The 17500-nt window shown below is 53.1% G+C and overlaps 1 protein-coding gene across 21 annotated transcripts in view; it reads left to right on the forward strand.

Annotated features, from left to right (window-relative positions):
• Positions 1-17500, forward strand: part of para (sodium voltage-gated channel paralytic) — a 534209-nt gene that overhangs the window by 150382 nt on the left and 366327 nt on the right. The window contains exon 1 of one of the 21 annotated variants that reach the window (XM_071656462.1): positions 12841-12975. The exons of 19 other annotated variants lie outside the window; for them this stretch is intronic. The gene's annotated coding sequence lies outside the window, so the exon portion shown is untranslated. Of the gene's footprint in view, positions 1-12840; positions 12976-17500 lie in introns of those variants that run through there. One more of the 21 variants, XM_071656461.1, reaches the window with a different exon arrangement.

The raw sequence follows: 17500 nt of genomic DNA on the forward strand, positions 1-17500 counted from the left end.
CACCACTACAACACCACTACATGTGTAGAACACCACTACAACACCACTACATGTGTAGAACACCACTACAACACCACTACAGGTGTAGAACACCACTACAACACCACTACATGTGTAGAACACCAATACAACACCACTACATGTGTAGAACACCACTACAACACCACTACAGATGTAGAACACCACTACAACACCACTACAGGTGTAGAACACCACTACATGTGTAGAACACCACCACAACACCACTACAGGTGTAGAACACCACTACAGCACCACTACATGTGTAGAACACCACCACAACACCACTATAGGTGTAGAACATATGTACAACACCACTACAGGTGTAGAACACCACTACAACACCACTACATGTGTAGAACACCACTACAACACCACTACAGGTGTAGAACACCACTACAACACCACTACATGTGTAGAACACCACTACAACACCACTACAGGTGTAGAACACCACTATAACACCACTACAGGTGTAGAACACCACTACAACTCCACTACAGGTGTAGAACACCACTACAACACCACTACATGTGTAGAACACCACTACAACACCACTACAGGTGTAGAACACCACCACAACACCACTACAGGTGTAGAACACCACTACAACAGCCACTACTGGTGTAGAACACCACTACAACACCACTACAGGTGTAGAACACCACCACAACACCACTGTAGGTGTAGAACACCACTACAACAGCTACTACTGGTGTAGAACACCAATACAACACCACTACAGGTGTAGAACACCACTACAACAGCCACTACAGGTGTAAAACACCTGTTTACTAGAGGCTGCAGGTCCTGTAGAAGCGGCACAGCTGCGGGTGTCGAGTTAAAGCCGATGGGAGACACATGCCCCCAGCTTGTCTGGCCCCTACCATCATGCCAGGTACCTAGTACCACCACCAGACCCCATACCACCATACCAGGTACCTAGCACCACGACCAGACCCTCTACCACCATGCCAAGTACCCAGTACCACGACCAGATACTCTACCACCATGCCAGGTACCTAGTACCACGACCAGATACTCTACCACCATGCCAGGTACCTAGCACCACGACCAGACCCTCTACCACCATGCCAAGTACCCAGTACCACGACCAGATACTCTACCACCATGCCAGGTACCTAGTACCACGACCAGACTCCATACCACTATGCCAGGTACCTAGTACCACGACCAGATACTCTACCACCATGCCAGGTACCTAGTACCACGACCAGACTCCCTACCACCATGCCAGGTACCTAGTACCACGACCAGACCCTCTACCACCATGCCAGGTACCTAGTACCACGACCAGACTCCCTACCACCATGCCAGGTACCTAGTACCACGACCAGACCCTCTACCACCATGCCAAGTACCCAGTACCACGACCAGACTCCCTACCACTATGCCAGGTACCTAGTACCACGACCAGACCCTCTACCACCATGCCAAGTACCCAGTACCACGACCAGACTCCCTACCACTATGCCAGGTACCTAGTACCACGACCAGACCCTCTACCACCATGCCAAGTACCCAGTACCACGACCAGATACTCTACCACCATGCCAGGTACCTAGTACCACGACCAGATACTCTACCACCATGCCAGGTACCTAGTACCACGACCAGACCCTTTGCCACCATGCCAGGTACCTAGTACCACGACCAGACCCTCTACCACCATGCCAAGTACCCAGTACCACGACCAGATACTCTACCACCATGCCAGGTACCTAGTACCACGACCAGATACTCTACCACCATGCCAGGTACCTAGTGCCACGACCAGACCCTCTACCACCATGCCAAGTACCCAGTACCACGACCAGATACTCTACCACCATGCCAGGTACCTAGTACCACGACCAGACCCTCTGTCACCATGCCAGGTACCTAGTACCACGACCAGACTCCCTACCACCATGCCAGGTACCTAGTACCACGACCAGACCCTCTACCACCATGCTAGGTACCTAGTGCCAAGACCAGACCCTCTGCCACTATGCCAGGTACCTAGTACCACGACCAGACTCCCTACCACCATACCAGGTGCCTAGTACCACGACCAGACTCCCTACCACCATACCAGGTCCCTAGTACCACGACCAGACTCCCTACCACTATGCCAGGTACCTAGTACCACGACCAGACTCTCTACCACCATGCCAGGTACCTAGTATCACCATCCCTAGTATCCAGTACCACCACCATACCCTCTGCCAACATGCCAGGTACCTAGTACCACCACCACCCCTGGTACCCACAAAAACCACCACCCCTGGTACCTACAACCATCACAACCCCTGGTACCTACAACCACCACAACCCCTGGTACCTACAACCACCACAACCCCTGGTACCTACAACCACCACAACCCCTGGTACCTACAACCACCACAACCCCTGGTACCTACAACCATCACAACCCCTGGTACCTACAACCACCACAACCCCTGGTACCTACAACCACCACAACCCCTGGTACCTACAACCATCACAACCCCTGGTACCTACAACCACCACAACCCCTGGTACCTACAACCACCACAACCCCTGGTACCTACAACCACCACAACCCTTGGTACCTACAACCATCACAACCCCTGGTACCTACAACCATCACAACCCCTGGTACCTACAACCATCACCTGGTACCTCCCTAGCACTCTATCCTCCTTACTCACACAGAATTGTTAATGTGATAATCTGTACCTGCACGCCCCAGCCTCTCACAACCTCTTTTCTCCCCCCCTCCTCTCTCCCCTCACTCTCACCTCCCCAAGACCCTCTCCCCTCACTCTCACCTCCCAAGACCCTCTCCCCTCACTCTCAACTCCCCAAGACCCTCTCCCCTCACTCTCACCTCCCCAAGACCCTCTCCCCTCACTCTCACCTCCCCAAGACCCTCTCCCCTCACTCTCACCTCCCCAAGACCCTCTTCCCTCACGCTCACCTCCCCAAGACCCTCTCCCCTCACGCTCACCTCCCCCAGACCCTCTCCCCTCACGCTCACCTCCCCCAGACCCTCTCTCCTCACTCTCACCTCCCAAGACCCTCTCCCCTCACTCTCACCTCCCCAAGACCCTCTCCCCTCACTCTCACCTCCCCAAGACCCTCTTCCCTCACGCTCACCTCCCCAAGACCCTCTCCCCTCACTCTCACCTCCCAAGACCCTCTCCCCTCACGCTCACCTCCCCCAGACCCTCTCCCCTCACTCTCACCTCCCCCACACCATCCCCCTCACCGACCCACACGACCCAACTGGCATCATCTACCAGCTCGCACGACCAACTGGTCGACTCACCCATTGAGGCGACCAGGGAGAGGGACATATCTACCAACCTCTCTCTCTCTCTCTCTCTCTCTCTCTCTCTCTCTCTCTCTCTCTCTCTCTCTCTCTCTCCTGAAGGGGGCAACACCCCCTCCCCTCTCCCTCGTACGCTCCCCATACGCCATTGTTATGCCTCATTGCGTAACAATGGCGGAAGGACCTGGATGCATTTGCGTATGGTCAGGCTACGCCCGCCAGGTGCCACGACTGGCGGTAAATGAGGATAGAAAATGGGATGTGGAGGGGGGGGGCACGATTCATGGTGTATTGAATTGGTGAATAAAAACGTCCCAAAAATTATCATTTTGGGACGATAATTGTACAGTCCCACCCAAATATATATATATATATATATATATATATATATATATATATATATATATATATATATATATATATATATATATATATATATATATATATATATATATATATATAAAACCTGATCGATGGAACACGGTCCAAAGATTAGACCATTTCACGGAGTGGTGAAATGGAATCCCAGCGACGATAGATGGAAGGATAGATAGACACTGACGGTCTGTGTGAGAGTTCTCTGGGTGTCACAGCAGTGACCAAAGGGCAGTGCCGATACCAGCAGTGCCGATACCAGGAGTGCCGATACCAGCAGTGCCGATACCAGCAGTGCCGATACCAGGAGTGCCGATACCAGCTGTGCCGATACCAGCTGTGCCGATACCCCGGGGCCAAAATGCCGTACCAGCAGTGGCCCGGGTAAAAAGGGAGGAACCAGCTGGCAGTTTTGTTCTAATGTGCGATAAAAATGAAAGGGTTTTGTCAAGAAACAAAAACCCCAACACGAACACACCCACGCCCCCTTATCTCCCCACATCCCTCCTCATCTCCCCACACCCCCTCATCTCCCCGCATCCCTCCTCATCTCCCCAAATCCCTCCTCATCTCCCCACATCCCTCCTCATCTCCCCACACCCCTCCTCATCTCCCCACACCCCTCCTCATCTCCCCACACCCCTCCTTATCTCCCCACGCCCTTCATCCTCTTTCCCCCGTATGGTTCTCTCTCCTCTCCCCACACCCCTCCCCTTGCCCCTCCCACACCCCTCCCCTGCTCTCCCCACACCCCTCCCCTGCCTCCCCCACACCCCTCCCCCCCCCCCCCCCCCCCCCCCCCCCCCCCCCCCCCCCCCCCCCCCCCCCCCCCCCCCCCCCCCCCCCCCCCCCCCCCCCCCCCCCCCCCCCCCCCCCCCCCCCCCCCCCCCCCCCCCCCCCCCCCCCCCCCCCCCCCCCCCCCCCCCCTCCCCCCCCCCCCCCCCCCCCCCCCCCCCCCCCCCCCCCCCCCCCCCCCCCCCCCCCCCCCCCCCCCTCCCCCCCCCCCCCCCCCCCCCCCTCCCCCCCCCCCCCCCCCCCCCCCCCCCCCCCCCCCCCCCCCCCCCCCCCCCCCCCCCCCCCCCCCTCCCCCCCCCCCCCCCCCCCCCCCCCTCCCCCCCCCCCCCCCCCCCCTCCCCCCCCCCCCCCCCCCCCCCCCCCCCCCCCCCCCCCTCCCCCCCCCCCCCCCCCCCCCCCCCCCCCCCCCCCCCCCCCCCCCCTCCCCCCCCCCCCCCCCCCCCCCCCCCCCCCCCCCCCCCCCCCCCCCTTCCCCCCCCCCCCCCCCCCCCCCCCCCCCCCCCCCCCCCCCCCCCCCCCCCCCCCCCCCCCCCCCCCCCCCCCCCTCCCCCCCCCCCCCCCCCCCCCCCCCCCCCCCCCCCCCCCCCCCCCCCCCCCCCCCCCACCCCCCCCCCCCCCCCCCCCCCCCCCCCCCCCCCCCCCCCCCCCCCCCCCCCCCCCCCCCCCCCCCCCCCCCCCCCCCCCCCCCTCCCCCCCCCCCCCCCCCCCTCCCCCCCCCCCCCCCCCCCCCCCCCTCCCCCCCCCCCCCCCCCCCCCCCCCCCCCCCCCCCCCCCCCCCCCCCCCCCCCCCCCCCCCCCCCTCCCCCCCCCCCCCCCCCCCCCCCCCCCCCCCCCCCCCCCCCCCCCCCCCCCCCCCCCCCCCCCCCCCCCCCCCCCCCCCCCCCCCCTCCCCCCCCCCCCCCCCCCCCCCCCCCCCCCCCCCCCCCCCCCCCCCCCCCCCCCCCCCCCCCCCCCCCCCCCCCCCCCCCCCCCCCCCCCCCCCCCCCCCCCCCCCCCCCCCCCCCCCCCCCCCCCCCCCCCCCCCCCCCCCCCCCCCCTCCCCCCCCCCCCCCCCCCCCCCCCCCCCCCTCCCCCCCCCCCCCCCCCCCTCCCCCCCCCCCCCCCCCCCCCCCCCCCCCCCCCCCCCCCCCCCCCCCCCCCCCCCCCCCCCCCCCCCCCCCCCCCCCCCCCCCCCCCCCCCCCCCCCCCCCCTCCCCCCCCCCCCCCCCCCCCCCCCCCCCCCCCCCCCCCCCCCCCCCTCCCCCCCCCCCCCCCCCCCCCCCCCCCCCCCCCCCCCCCCCCCCCCCCTCCCCCCCCCCCCCCCCCCCCCCCCCCCCCTCCCCCCCCCCCCCCCCCCCCCCCCCCCCCCCCCCCCCCCCCCCTCCCCCCCCCCCCCCCCCCCCCCCCCCCCCCCCCCCCCCCCCCCCCCCCCCCCCCCCCCCCCCCCCCCCTCCCCCCCCCCCCCCCCCCCCCCCCCCCCCCCCCCCCCCCCCCCCCCCCCCCCCCCCCCCCCTCCCCCCCCCCCCCCCCCCCCCCCCCCCCCCCCCCCCCCCCCCCCCCCCCCCCCCCCCCCCCCCCCCCCCCCCCCCCCCCCCCCCCCCCCCCCCCCCCCCCCCCCTCCCCCCCCCCCCCCCCCCCCCCCCTCCCCCCCCCCCCCCCCCCCCCCCCCCCCCCCCCCCCCCCCCCCCCCCCCCCCCTCCCCCCCCCCCCCCCCCCCCCCCCCCCCCCCCCCCCCCCCCCCCCCCCCCCCCCCCCCCCCCCCCCCCCCCCCCCCTCCCCCCCCCCCCCCCCCCCCCCCCCCCCCCCCCCCCCCCCCCCCCCTCCCCCCCCCCCCCCCCCCCCCCCCCCCCCCCCCCCCCCCCTCCCCCCCCCCCCCCCCCCCCCCCCCCCCCCCCCCCCCCCCCCCCCCACCCCCTCCCCCCCCCCCCCCTCCCAACCCCCCCCCCATCCCCCCCCCCCACCCCCCCCCCTTTAAATTTCCCCCCCCCTCCCCCCCCCCCCCCCTCCCCTCTCCCCCCCCCCCCCCCCCCCCCCCCACCCTTCCCCCTCCCCCCCACCCCCCCTCACCCCCCCCCCTCCCCCCCTCTCCCCCCCCCCCCATCCCCCCCCACCCCCCTCCCCCCCTCCCCCCCCCCCTCCTCCCCCCCCCCCTCCCTCCCTCCCCCCCCCCCAAAAACCCCCCCCTCTCCTCCCCCCCCCCCCCCCCCACACCCCCCCCCCACCCCCCCCACCCCCCCCCTCCTCCCCCCCCCTCCCTTCCCCCCCTCCCATCCCCCACCCCCCCCCCCCCCCCACACCCCTCCTTATGAACCACCTGTCTCCATTGTTTACGTCAACTGTCCTGATCAACCACCTGTCTCCATTGTTTGCGTAAACTAGCACACAAGGAGATGTCGTAAAGTTTACCTACACGTCCTTGTTTACTATACTCCACTATTCACCAGCACGTCCTTGTTTACTATGCTCCACAGTTTACCTACACGTCCTTGTTTACTATAGTCTACTATGTTTACCTACACGTCCTTGCTTACTATACTCCACTCTGTTTACTTACTCGTTCTTGTTTACTGTACTCCACTATGTTTACCTACACGTCCTTGTTTGATATAGTCTACTATGTTTACCTCTACGTCATTGTTTACCATACCCCACTATGTTTACCTACATGTGCTTATTTACTATAGTTTACTATGTTTACCTCTACATCATTGTTTACCATATTCCACTATGTTTACTCACACGTCCTAGTTTACTATAGTCTACTATGTTTACCTCTGCGTCGTTGTTTACCATACTCCACTATGTTTCTCTATACGTCCTTGTTTACCATATTCCACTATGTTTATCTACATGTCCCTGTTTACTATAATCTACTATGTTTACCTCTACGTCATTGTTTACCATACTCCACTATGTTTCCCTACACGTCCTTGTTTACTATAGTCTACTATGTTTACTTCTACTTCATTGTTTACCATACTCCACTATGTTTCCCTACACGTCCCTGTTTACTATAGTCTACTATGTTTACTTCTACTTCATTGTTTACCATACTCCACTATGTTTCCCTACACGTCCCTGTTTACTATAGTCTACTATGTTTACCTCTACGTCATTGTTTACCATACTCCACTATGTTTACCTACACGTCCCTGTTTACTATAGTCTACTATGTTTACCTCTACGTCATTGTTTACCATACTCCACTATGTTTCCCTACACGTCCCTGTTTACTATAGTCTACTATGTTTACCTCTACGTCATTGTTTACCATACTCCACTATGTTTACCTACACGTCCCTGTTTAATATACTTCACTATGTTTACCTACACGTCCCTGTTTAATATACTTCACTATCTTTGCCTACACGTACTTGTTTACTATAGTCTACCATGTTTACCTCCACGTCATTGTTTACCATACTCCGCTATGTTTACCTACACGCCCTTGTTTACAATAATCTACTCTACCCACACGTCCTTGTTTACCGTAATCCACTCTGTGTACCTCTGCGTCATTGTTTACCATTACGCCAGTAATTTTGACCCCTACGTCATTCTTGGAGGGCCATCCCTCTATCTATCTATCTATCTATATATATATTTATCTATCTATCTATATATTCATCTATCTATCTGTCTATTTATCTATCTAATTTTTCTCGACATGTTTCACGTAGACAAGCCACGTCTTCCTGGTCATCAGGCATCAGTACTCAACCTCGTCATTTCAATCCCAGCGCCATCTATCAAGGCCTCGTAACCATCGTCTGCTGAGTGTGGTCGTTAGCCCTTGTTAAGGGGCAGTGATTAAGGAGTGGGGGGGGGGGGGGTTGCCTGGTGTGTCACAGGCCAAGTTTCATATATTTTCGTCACATAAGTCATTCAAAGTTACCTTGTGGCCTAATCTAAAGTGATTAGAAATGGGTAATTAAGACGGATTTAATGACGTTACGTGTGGCCTAATGAGTCGTAGGGGGTGATAGAATAATTGGGTCGTTAAAGTGGACGAGGGTAATTATTATTATTATGACTGTTGAACGATCGCGATCATATACATTGTTTGTACTAAAGACCAACATTACATGTATAGTTTGTTTGCTTTGTTTGCACAGACGCCACTAGCAATATATATATATATATATATATATATATATATACGAATAAAGTGTATATGAACGCGCACCTTCATAGAACATACAAAGCTCCAACAGCCAGGATCGAACCTGGGACCCCTTGTGCAAGAGGCAGGCATGCTAACCGCTAGGCTAAGGGACTGTATAATAGGAAACAACTATTCGAAATACTAAGTACTCGAATACCCTTCGTCTCACAATGGTGAGCAACGGGGTCTATCGGTTGTTTCCGAACAGAACACATAGCCAGCTGATAGCGTTTTACCGAACCTGAGGGTATTCGAGTATTTAGTATTTCGAATAGTTGTTTCCTATTATACAGTCCCTTAGCCTAGCGGTTAGCATGCCTGCCTCTTGCACAAGGGGTCCCAGGTTCGATCCTGGCTGTTGGAGCTGTGTATGATATATATATATATATATATATATATATATATATATATATATATATATATATATATATATATGTAGTGCTACCTCGCACACATGAGGGGGGAGAGGGATGGTATTCCATGTGTGGCGAGGTGGCGATGAGAATGAATAAAGGCAGACAGTGTGAACTGTGTGCATGTGTATATATGTATGTGTCTGTGTGTGTATATATATGTGTACATTGAGATGTATGGGTATGTATATTTGCGTGTGTGGACGTGTATGTATATACATGTGTATGGGGGTGGGTTGGGCCATTTCTTTCGTCTGTTTCCTTGCGCTACCTCGCAAACGCGGGAGACAGCGACAAAGTAAAAAAAAAATAATAATATATATATATATATATATATATATATATATATATATATATATATATATAGATAGATAGATAGATAGATAGATAGATAGATAGATTGATAGATAGATAGATAGATAGATGGATAGATAGATATATCTTGTTCAACATAGTAGTTAAAACAGAGTTAATTGGGTTGTTAATGATGGCCAGTTCTGCTAACAAGATCCCGGTTAATCCCAAATATAAACTGCTCAATTGACCGAGTGTTTGGGTTAATCAGGAGACGCCAGATTCGCCAGTCATTATAAATGAAGTCCGGACAATCACCTATTAATCGGTTAATCGGCCTGAGATCCGGATAATCACTTATTAATCGGGTAATCGGCAAAAGAAGATAATCACCTATTAATTGGGTTAATCGGCCTGAGATCCGGATAATCACTTATTAATCGGGTAATCGGCAAAAGAAGATAATCACCTATTAATTGGGTTAATCGGCAGGAGGTTCGGATAATCAATTATTAATCGGGTTAATTGGCCTTGGGTATTAAGCAATCTGTTGACCAAGATTAACCTTGTACTGGATAACTAGAGAGGGTCCAATTAACCAGGTTCTGGCCAGTCTAAGATGGAATTATCCAGCATGTGGTAATTATGTGCTCAGATAGGGAGAATTATGGGATCAAATGAAGTGGTTGCTGGTTAATGGGCACCCCAGTTCAGTAGGTCAGGTCGTCCGGGGTCGTGGATAATTAATTATCATTCCGGTTAACTAAGTTATGGGTAATTAAGACACACACACACACACACACACACACACACAAGGAGTGGGCCCCCACCAGTGTACAACTCCCTCCCCGTACAGTACAAGAGATGGGCCCCCACCAGTGTACAACTCCCTCCCCGTACAGTACAAGAGATGGGCCCCCACCAGTGTACAACTCCCTCCCCGTACAGTACAAGAGATGGGCCCCCACCTGTGTACAACTCCCTCCCCGTACAGTACAAGAGATGGGCCCCCACCAGTGTACAACTCCCTCCCCGTACAGTACAAGAGATGGGGTCCCACCAGTGTACAACTCCCTCCCCGTACAGTACAAGAGATGGGGTCCCCACCAATGTACAACTCCCTCCCCGTACAGTACAAGAGATGGGCCCCTACCTGTGTACAACTCCCTCCCCGTACAGTACAAGAGATGGGCCCCCACCAGTGTACAACTCCCTCCCCGTACAGTACAAGAGATGGGCCCCCACCAGCGTACAACTCCCTCCCCGTACAGTACAAGAGATGGGCCCCCACCTGTGTACAACTCCCTCCCCGTACAGTACAAGAGATGGGGTCCCCACCAATGTACAACTCCCTCCCCGTACAGTACAAGAGATGGGGTCCCCACCAATGTACAACTCCCTCCCCGTACAGTACAAGAGATGGGGCCCCCACCAGTGTACAACTCCCTCCCCGTACAGTACAAGAGATGGGCCCCCACCTGTGTACAACTCCCTCCCCGTACAGTACAAATAGGTAATTACTCTTTACATATTGACAAACGTAAACCACATCATTGATGATGATAATAATAATAATATGGTTGCGAGGCGTGGGCTATGGATAGAGATGTGCGCAGGAGGATGGATGAGCTGGAAATGAGATGTTTGAGGACAATGTGTGGTGTGAGGTGGTTTGATCGAGTAGGTAACGTAAGGGTAAGAGAGATGTGTGGAAATAAAAAGAGCGTGGTTGAGAGAGCAGAAGAGGGTGTTTTGAAATGGTTTGGGCACATGGAGAGGATGAGTGAGGAAAGATTGACCAAGAGGATATATGTGTCGGAGGTGGAGGGAACGAGGAGAAGAGGGAGACCAAATTGGAGGTGGAAAGATGGAGTGAAAAAGATTTTGTGTGATCGGGGCCTGAACATGCAGGAGGGTGAAAGGAGGGCAAGGAATAGAGTGAATTGGAGCGATGTGGTATACCGGGGTTGACGTGCTGTCAGTGGATTGAATCAAGGCATGTGAAGCGTCTGGGGTAAACCATGGAAAGCTGTGTAGGTATGTATATTTGCGTGTGTGGACATATGTATATACATGTGTATGGGGGTGGGTTGGGCCATTTCTTTCGTCTGTTTCCTTGCGCTACCTCGCAAACGCGGGAGACAGCGACAAAGCAAAAAAAAAAAAAAAAATAATAATTATCATTATTATTATTATTATTACTATTATTTATCATTATTGACCTGGATACACTTTTAATACGCACATACATACATACAGACATGAACATATGTACGTCACTGTACAACGTACAAAGACGTACATACATAACGAAATCCACCATATTGTGTACAGCGTCGGTGGCTGGCTCCTGATTGGCTGCCGAGGGGGTCTAGTCGATCACGCGACTTGACCAATCACACGCCGAGTTGTCTGGGCAGCCTTCAACGGTCCTTAATTCCATGTCTTCCTGCTTGTTCTGCATCACGTCAGCCATTGACCGTGGGGGAGAAAATGCTTTCTGGATCCAGTCGTTAATTCCAAGGTAGCGAACACCTCGTTCGCTTTGGTGATACGGAAACGATCGTTATGCATTCGAGATTAAACGAAAACTTTCCAGTTTGAGATTATTTGCCTCCATTGTTCATGAATCAGTAGGTAAACAGGGTCCTCCTTCATGTATGGCGCGAAGAGGAGTAAAGGTGGTGAAAGATGAGTGTCCGGTGATATTTATTATTTCAGTTGGTGAGGATGTGAACGGCTGACATTTGGTAGCTACCGCTTGACACGTTCCCGCTCGGCCCACATGGACACCCTCCCGAGACCTTTATTTGGCCTTGGCTTCGGTACCATTATTTTTCTAACTGCGCAACAATGGTTGATTTATCCCGTATAAAAAAGTTAATAAATTCGTGTGTATATTAGGAATAGTGTATGATATGCAAGTATATTTTTGTTGGTGAAGAAGTACTGTTTATATAATTAGGTTATGAAGACGGAGTTAGAGCCGCAGTCCAAGTTGCCTAAGTCTGGGTCCTCCCCCGTGCTGAGCTGTGGACTCACCCGTCCGCATTGCGATAGAGGAGGGCACGCGTAGCCACTGTGTACGATAATTTCTTCCTTTTTATCATCCAGCTCTTTTCACTAGTTCATGTTTATTAGCATTAATCTTTATCATTTACTTGTTATTTATAGGCGGTCTTACAAGGACCGGTACGACATACGACGAATTAAGCTCTAGGGCTGTAAGAGAAGTTTGACTCCTCGTGTGCTGCACCAGTTTGAGTGCACTTGGAAAAATGAAACTTATTTACCTCAAAAAACTTTTATATACACATTTTGATCGGGAGAGGAGTTTTCCTTAAGCTTCACTAGGGCACTGTGGGCGAGTGTGTGTCTGCAGGCCTGGAAACACGTACCAATCAGAGAGGTAATTACGATTTATATATAAACGATTGATTTCGGTGTTTTGCGTGAGTGTGTGTGTGTGTGTGGGCGTCGGGTCATAGCCGACCCGAGGGCAGAAGGAAGAGGAGGTATGTGTTCTCGCTCGCCCGTTGGGGGTGTGTGTCTTCGCCTCGCACACCCACCACCCCCTCTCTTGAAATTTAGAGCATTTCTCCCTCTGCTGCGGGCTGTAGGTAGGTAAGTTAGTCTACATCATGTAGGTGGGTGGGTGGGGGGCATACACGACCCCCCTATCTCGGTCAAGATCAGGTAGGTGGGCCCCTCATACATGGCGGCCGGGTATTTTTTTTGATGAGGGTTCAGGAGGAGGGGCAGGAGGGCAGGGCAGGGGAGGGGAGGGGGGCTACTCGAAGCTTTTGGTGGGGGATCGATAGCGGCGCCATGCTTCAGGGGGGGGGGGGAGACCAACCCTCCTCCCCCTCAACCCCCCCTTCCCCCCCCCCCCCGGAGTTGAAGGGGGGGACGACGACACGACACCCCCCTCCCCCCACCCCCCTCCCCCCTCCCCCCCCGAACTTTTCTCTGATTACGTCTTCCTCAGTTGGCATAGCTCCCTCCCCCCTCCCCATATATATATATATATATATATATATATATATATATATATATATATATATATATATATAGGTGGGGAGGGGGAGCTTAGAATTGTGGGCTGTAGTTCATATGTATTGAGAGACAGTTTGACCCAGTTAAGCTTGCCATGTGGAGAGGGGGAGGTGTGAGTGACAGCCAGGCCTAGCTAAGCTTTCCTGGTGACGGCAACGGGTCAGCTAAGCTTCTGGTATTGATGTTATGGATGATAACCGGGTCAGCTAAGCTTTGCTGTTGACTTTCTGGGTTATAGCCGGGTCAGGTTAGCTTTCCGTCGATGGTCTGAGTGACAGCGAGGCCCAGCTAAGCTGTCCTTTTAACGGTATGGGTAATAGCCGGGCCAGCTGAGCTTTCCATAAATGGTCTGAGTGACAGCGAGGCCCATCCAAGCTGTCTTTTTGACGGTCTGGGGCATAGCCGGGTCAGCTAAGCTTTCCGTCGATGGTCTGAGTGACAGCGAGGCCCAGCTAAGTTGTCCTTTTGACGATATGGGTGATAGCCGGGGCAGCTAAGCTTTCCTATTGACGGTGTGGGTGATAGCTGGGCCATCTAAGCTTTCCGTAGATTGTATGAGTGACAGTGAGGCCCAGCTAAGCTGTCCTTTTAAAGGTACGGGTGATAACCGGGTCAGCTAAGCTTTCCTATTAACGATATGGACGATAGCCGGGCCAGCTAAGCTTTCCGTAGATCTTATGAGTGACACGAGGCCCAGGAAAGCTTTCCTTTGATGGTATGAGTGATAGCCAGGCCAGCTAAGCTTACCGTAGATGGTATGAGTGACCGAGGCCTAGCTAAGCTTTCCTATTGACGATACGGGTGATACCCTGGTCAGCTAAGCTTAACGTAGATGGTATGAGTGAAAACGAGGTTCAGCAAAGCTATTTTACTAACGGTATGGGTGATAGCCGGGTCAGCTAAGCTTTCCTATTGCCGGTATGGGCCAGCTAAGCTTTCCATGGATGGTATAAGTGACGGCGAGGCCCAGCTAAAGCTTTCCCTTGATGGTATGAGTGAAAGCCTGGCCAGCTAAGTTTTCCATTGATGGCAAGAGTGACTGCCTGGTCAGCTAAGCTTTCCGATGAGGGTAGGAGTGACCATTTACCATGGCCAGTTAAGCTTTTACACCAAGCTGTCTCGTAAGATATATATATATATATATATATATATATATATATATATATATATATATAGACATTTCTGAATTATATTTCAAAAAGAATTTTACAAGTTTAAGGTAATATTTAAGGTAACATTTAAGGTAACCACCCAATCCCTGATTCGTTGATTAGTATGAAAAGATTGGGAATTTAATGTAAATTTTGTCCTTAAAATTGAAGAGAAAAAAAACGAAGATTTTTGCCAGAGAAAATGGACATAGTTAAGGATTTCAAGTGGCAATTTTTGTTATATATTTTTTTCAGCCATTTAATTGTTATGCCTTTTAAAGCATAATTTTTTTTCAGTGGGTACTAGAGGTATGACTGTATGTAATATATATATATATGTATATTTATTTATTTATTTTGCTTTGTCGCTGTCTCCCGCGTTAACGAGGTAGCACAAGGAAACAGACGAAAGAATGGCCCAACCCGCCCACATACACATGTATATACATACCTATACATCTCAACGTATACATATATATATACACGCACAGGCATATACATATGTACATAATTCATACTGTCTGCCTTTATTCATTCATATTGCCACCCCATCACACATGGAATAACAACCCCCTCCCCCCTCATGTTTGCGAGGTAGCGCTAGGAAAAGACAACGAAGGCCAAATTCGTTCACACTCAGTCTCTAGCTGTCATGTAATAAGGCACCGAAACCACAGCTCCCTTTCCACATCCAGGCCCCACAGAACTTTCCATGGTTTACCCCAGACGCTTTACATGCCCTGGTTCAATCCATTGGCAGCACGTCGACCCCGGTATACCACATCGTTCCAATTCACTCTATTCCTTGCACGCCTTTCATCCTCCTGTATGTTCAGGCCCCGATCACTCAAAATCCTCTTCACTCCATCCTTTCACCTCCAATTAGGTCTCTCACTTCTCCTCGTTCCCTCCACCTCTGACACATATATCCTCTTGGTCAATCTTTCCTCACTCATTCTCTCCGTGTGACCAAACCATTTCAAAACACCCTCTTCTGCTCTCTCAGCCACATTCTTTTTATTGCCACACATCTCTCTTACACTATTATTACTTACTCGATCAAACCACCTCACACCGCATATTGTCCTCAAACATCTCATTTCCAGCACATCCACCCTCCTGCGCACAACTCTATCCATAGCCCACGCCTCGCAACCATACAACATTGTTGGAACCACTATTCCTTCAAACATACCCATTTTTGCTTTCCGAGATAATGTTCTCGACTTCCACACATTCTTCAAGGCTCCCAGAATTTTCGCCCCCTCCCCCACCCTATGATTCACTTCTGCTTCCATGGTTCCATCCGCTGCCAAATCCACTCTCAGATATCTAAAACACTTCACTTCCTCCAGTTTTTTAACATTTAAACTTACCTCCCAATTGACTTGACCAACCCTACTGTACCTAATAACCTTGCTCTTATTCACATTTACTCTCAGCTTTCTTCTTTCACACACTTTACCAAACTCAGTCACCAGCTTCTGCAGTTTCTCACACGAATCAGCCACTAGCGCTGTATCATCAGCAAACAACTGACTCACTTCCCAAGCTCTCTCATCCACAACTTACTGCATACTTGCCCCCCTTTCCAAAACTCTTGCATTTACCTCCCTAACAACCCCATCCATAAACAAATTAAACAACCATGAAGACATCACACAGCCTTTCCGCAAATCTACATTCACTGAGAACCAACCACTTTCCTCTCTTCCTACACGTACACATGCCTTACATCCTAAATAAATTCTTTTCACTGCTTCTAACAACTTGCCTCCCACACCATATATTCTTAATACCTTCCACAGAGCATCTCTATCAACTCTATCATATGCCTTCTCCAGATCCATAAATGCTACATACAAATCCATTTGCTTTTCTAAGTATTTCTCACATACAGTCTTCAAAGCAAACACCTGATCCACACATCCTCTACCACTTCTGAAACCACACTGCTCTTCCCCAATCTGATGCCCTGTACATGCCTTCACCCTCTCAATCAATACCCTCCCATATAATTTACCAGCAATACTCAACACACTTATACCTCTGTAATTTGAACACTCACTTTTATCCCCTTTGCCTTTGTACAATGGCACTATGCAAGCATTCCGCCAATCCTCAGGCACCTCACCATGAATCATACAAACATTAAATAACCTTACCAACCAGTCAACAATACAGTGACCCCCTTTTTTAATTCCATTGCAATACCATCCAAACCCGCTGCCTTGCCGGCTTTCATCTTCCGCAAAGCTTTTACTACCTCTTCCCTGTTAAGCAAATCATTTTCCCTCGACCAAAACACCCTATATCTGCCACTCTATCATCAAACACATTCAACAAACCTTCAAAATACTCACTCCATCTCCTTCTCACATCACCACTACTTGTTATCACCTTCCCATTAGCCCCCTTTACTGAAGTTGCCATTGATTCCCTTGTCTTACGCACTTTATTTACCTCCTTCCAAAACATCTTTTTATCCTCCCTAAAATTTAATGATACTCTCTCACCCGAACTCTCATTTGCCCTCTTTTTCACCTCTTGCACCTTTCTCTTGACCTCCTGCCTCTTTCTTTTATGCGTCCCCCACTCATTTGCATTATTTCTCTGCAAAAATCGTCCAAATGTCTCTCTCTGCTCTTTCGCTAATAGTCTTACTTCATCCCACCACTCACTACCCTTTCTAATCTACCCACCTCCCACGCTTCTCATGCCACAAATATCTTTTGCGCAAGCCATCACTGCTTCCCTAAATACATCCCATTCCTCCCCCACTCCCCTTACCTCCTTTGTTCTCACCTTTTTCCATTCTATACACACTCTCTCCTGGTACTTCCTCACACAAGTCTTCTTCACCCCAACATTCTCTCTTCTTTTCTGAAAACCTCTACAAATCTTCACCTTCGCCTCCACAAGATCAGACATCCCTCCA

This window comes from Panulirus ornatus, chromosome 63 (assembly GCF_036320965.1).
Source record: "Panulirus ornatus isolate Po-2019 chromosome 63, ASM3632096v1, whole genome shotgun sequence".
Taxonomy (NCBI): domain Eukaryota; kingdom Metazoa; phylum Arthropoda; class Malacostraca; order Decapoda; family Palinuridae; genus Panulirus; species Panulirus ornatus.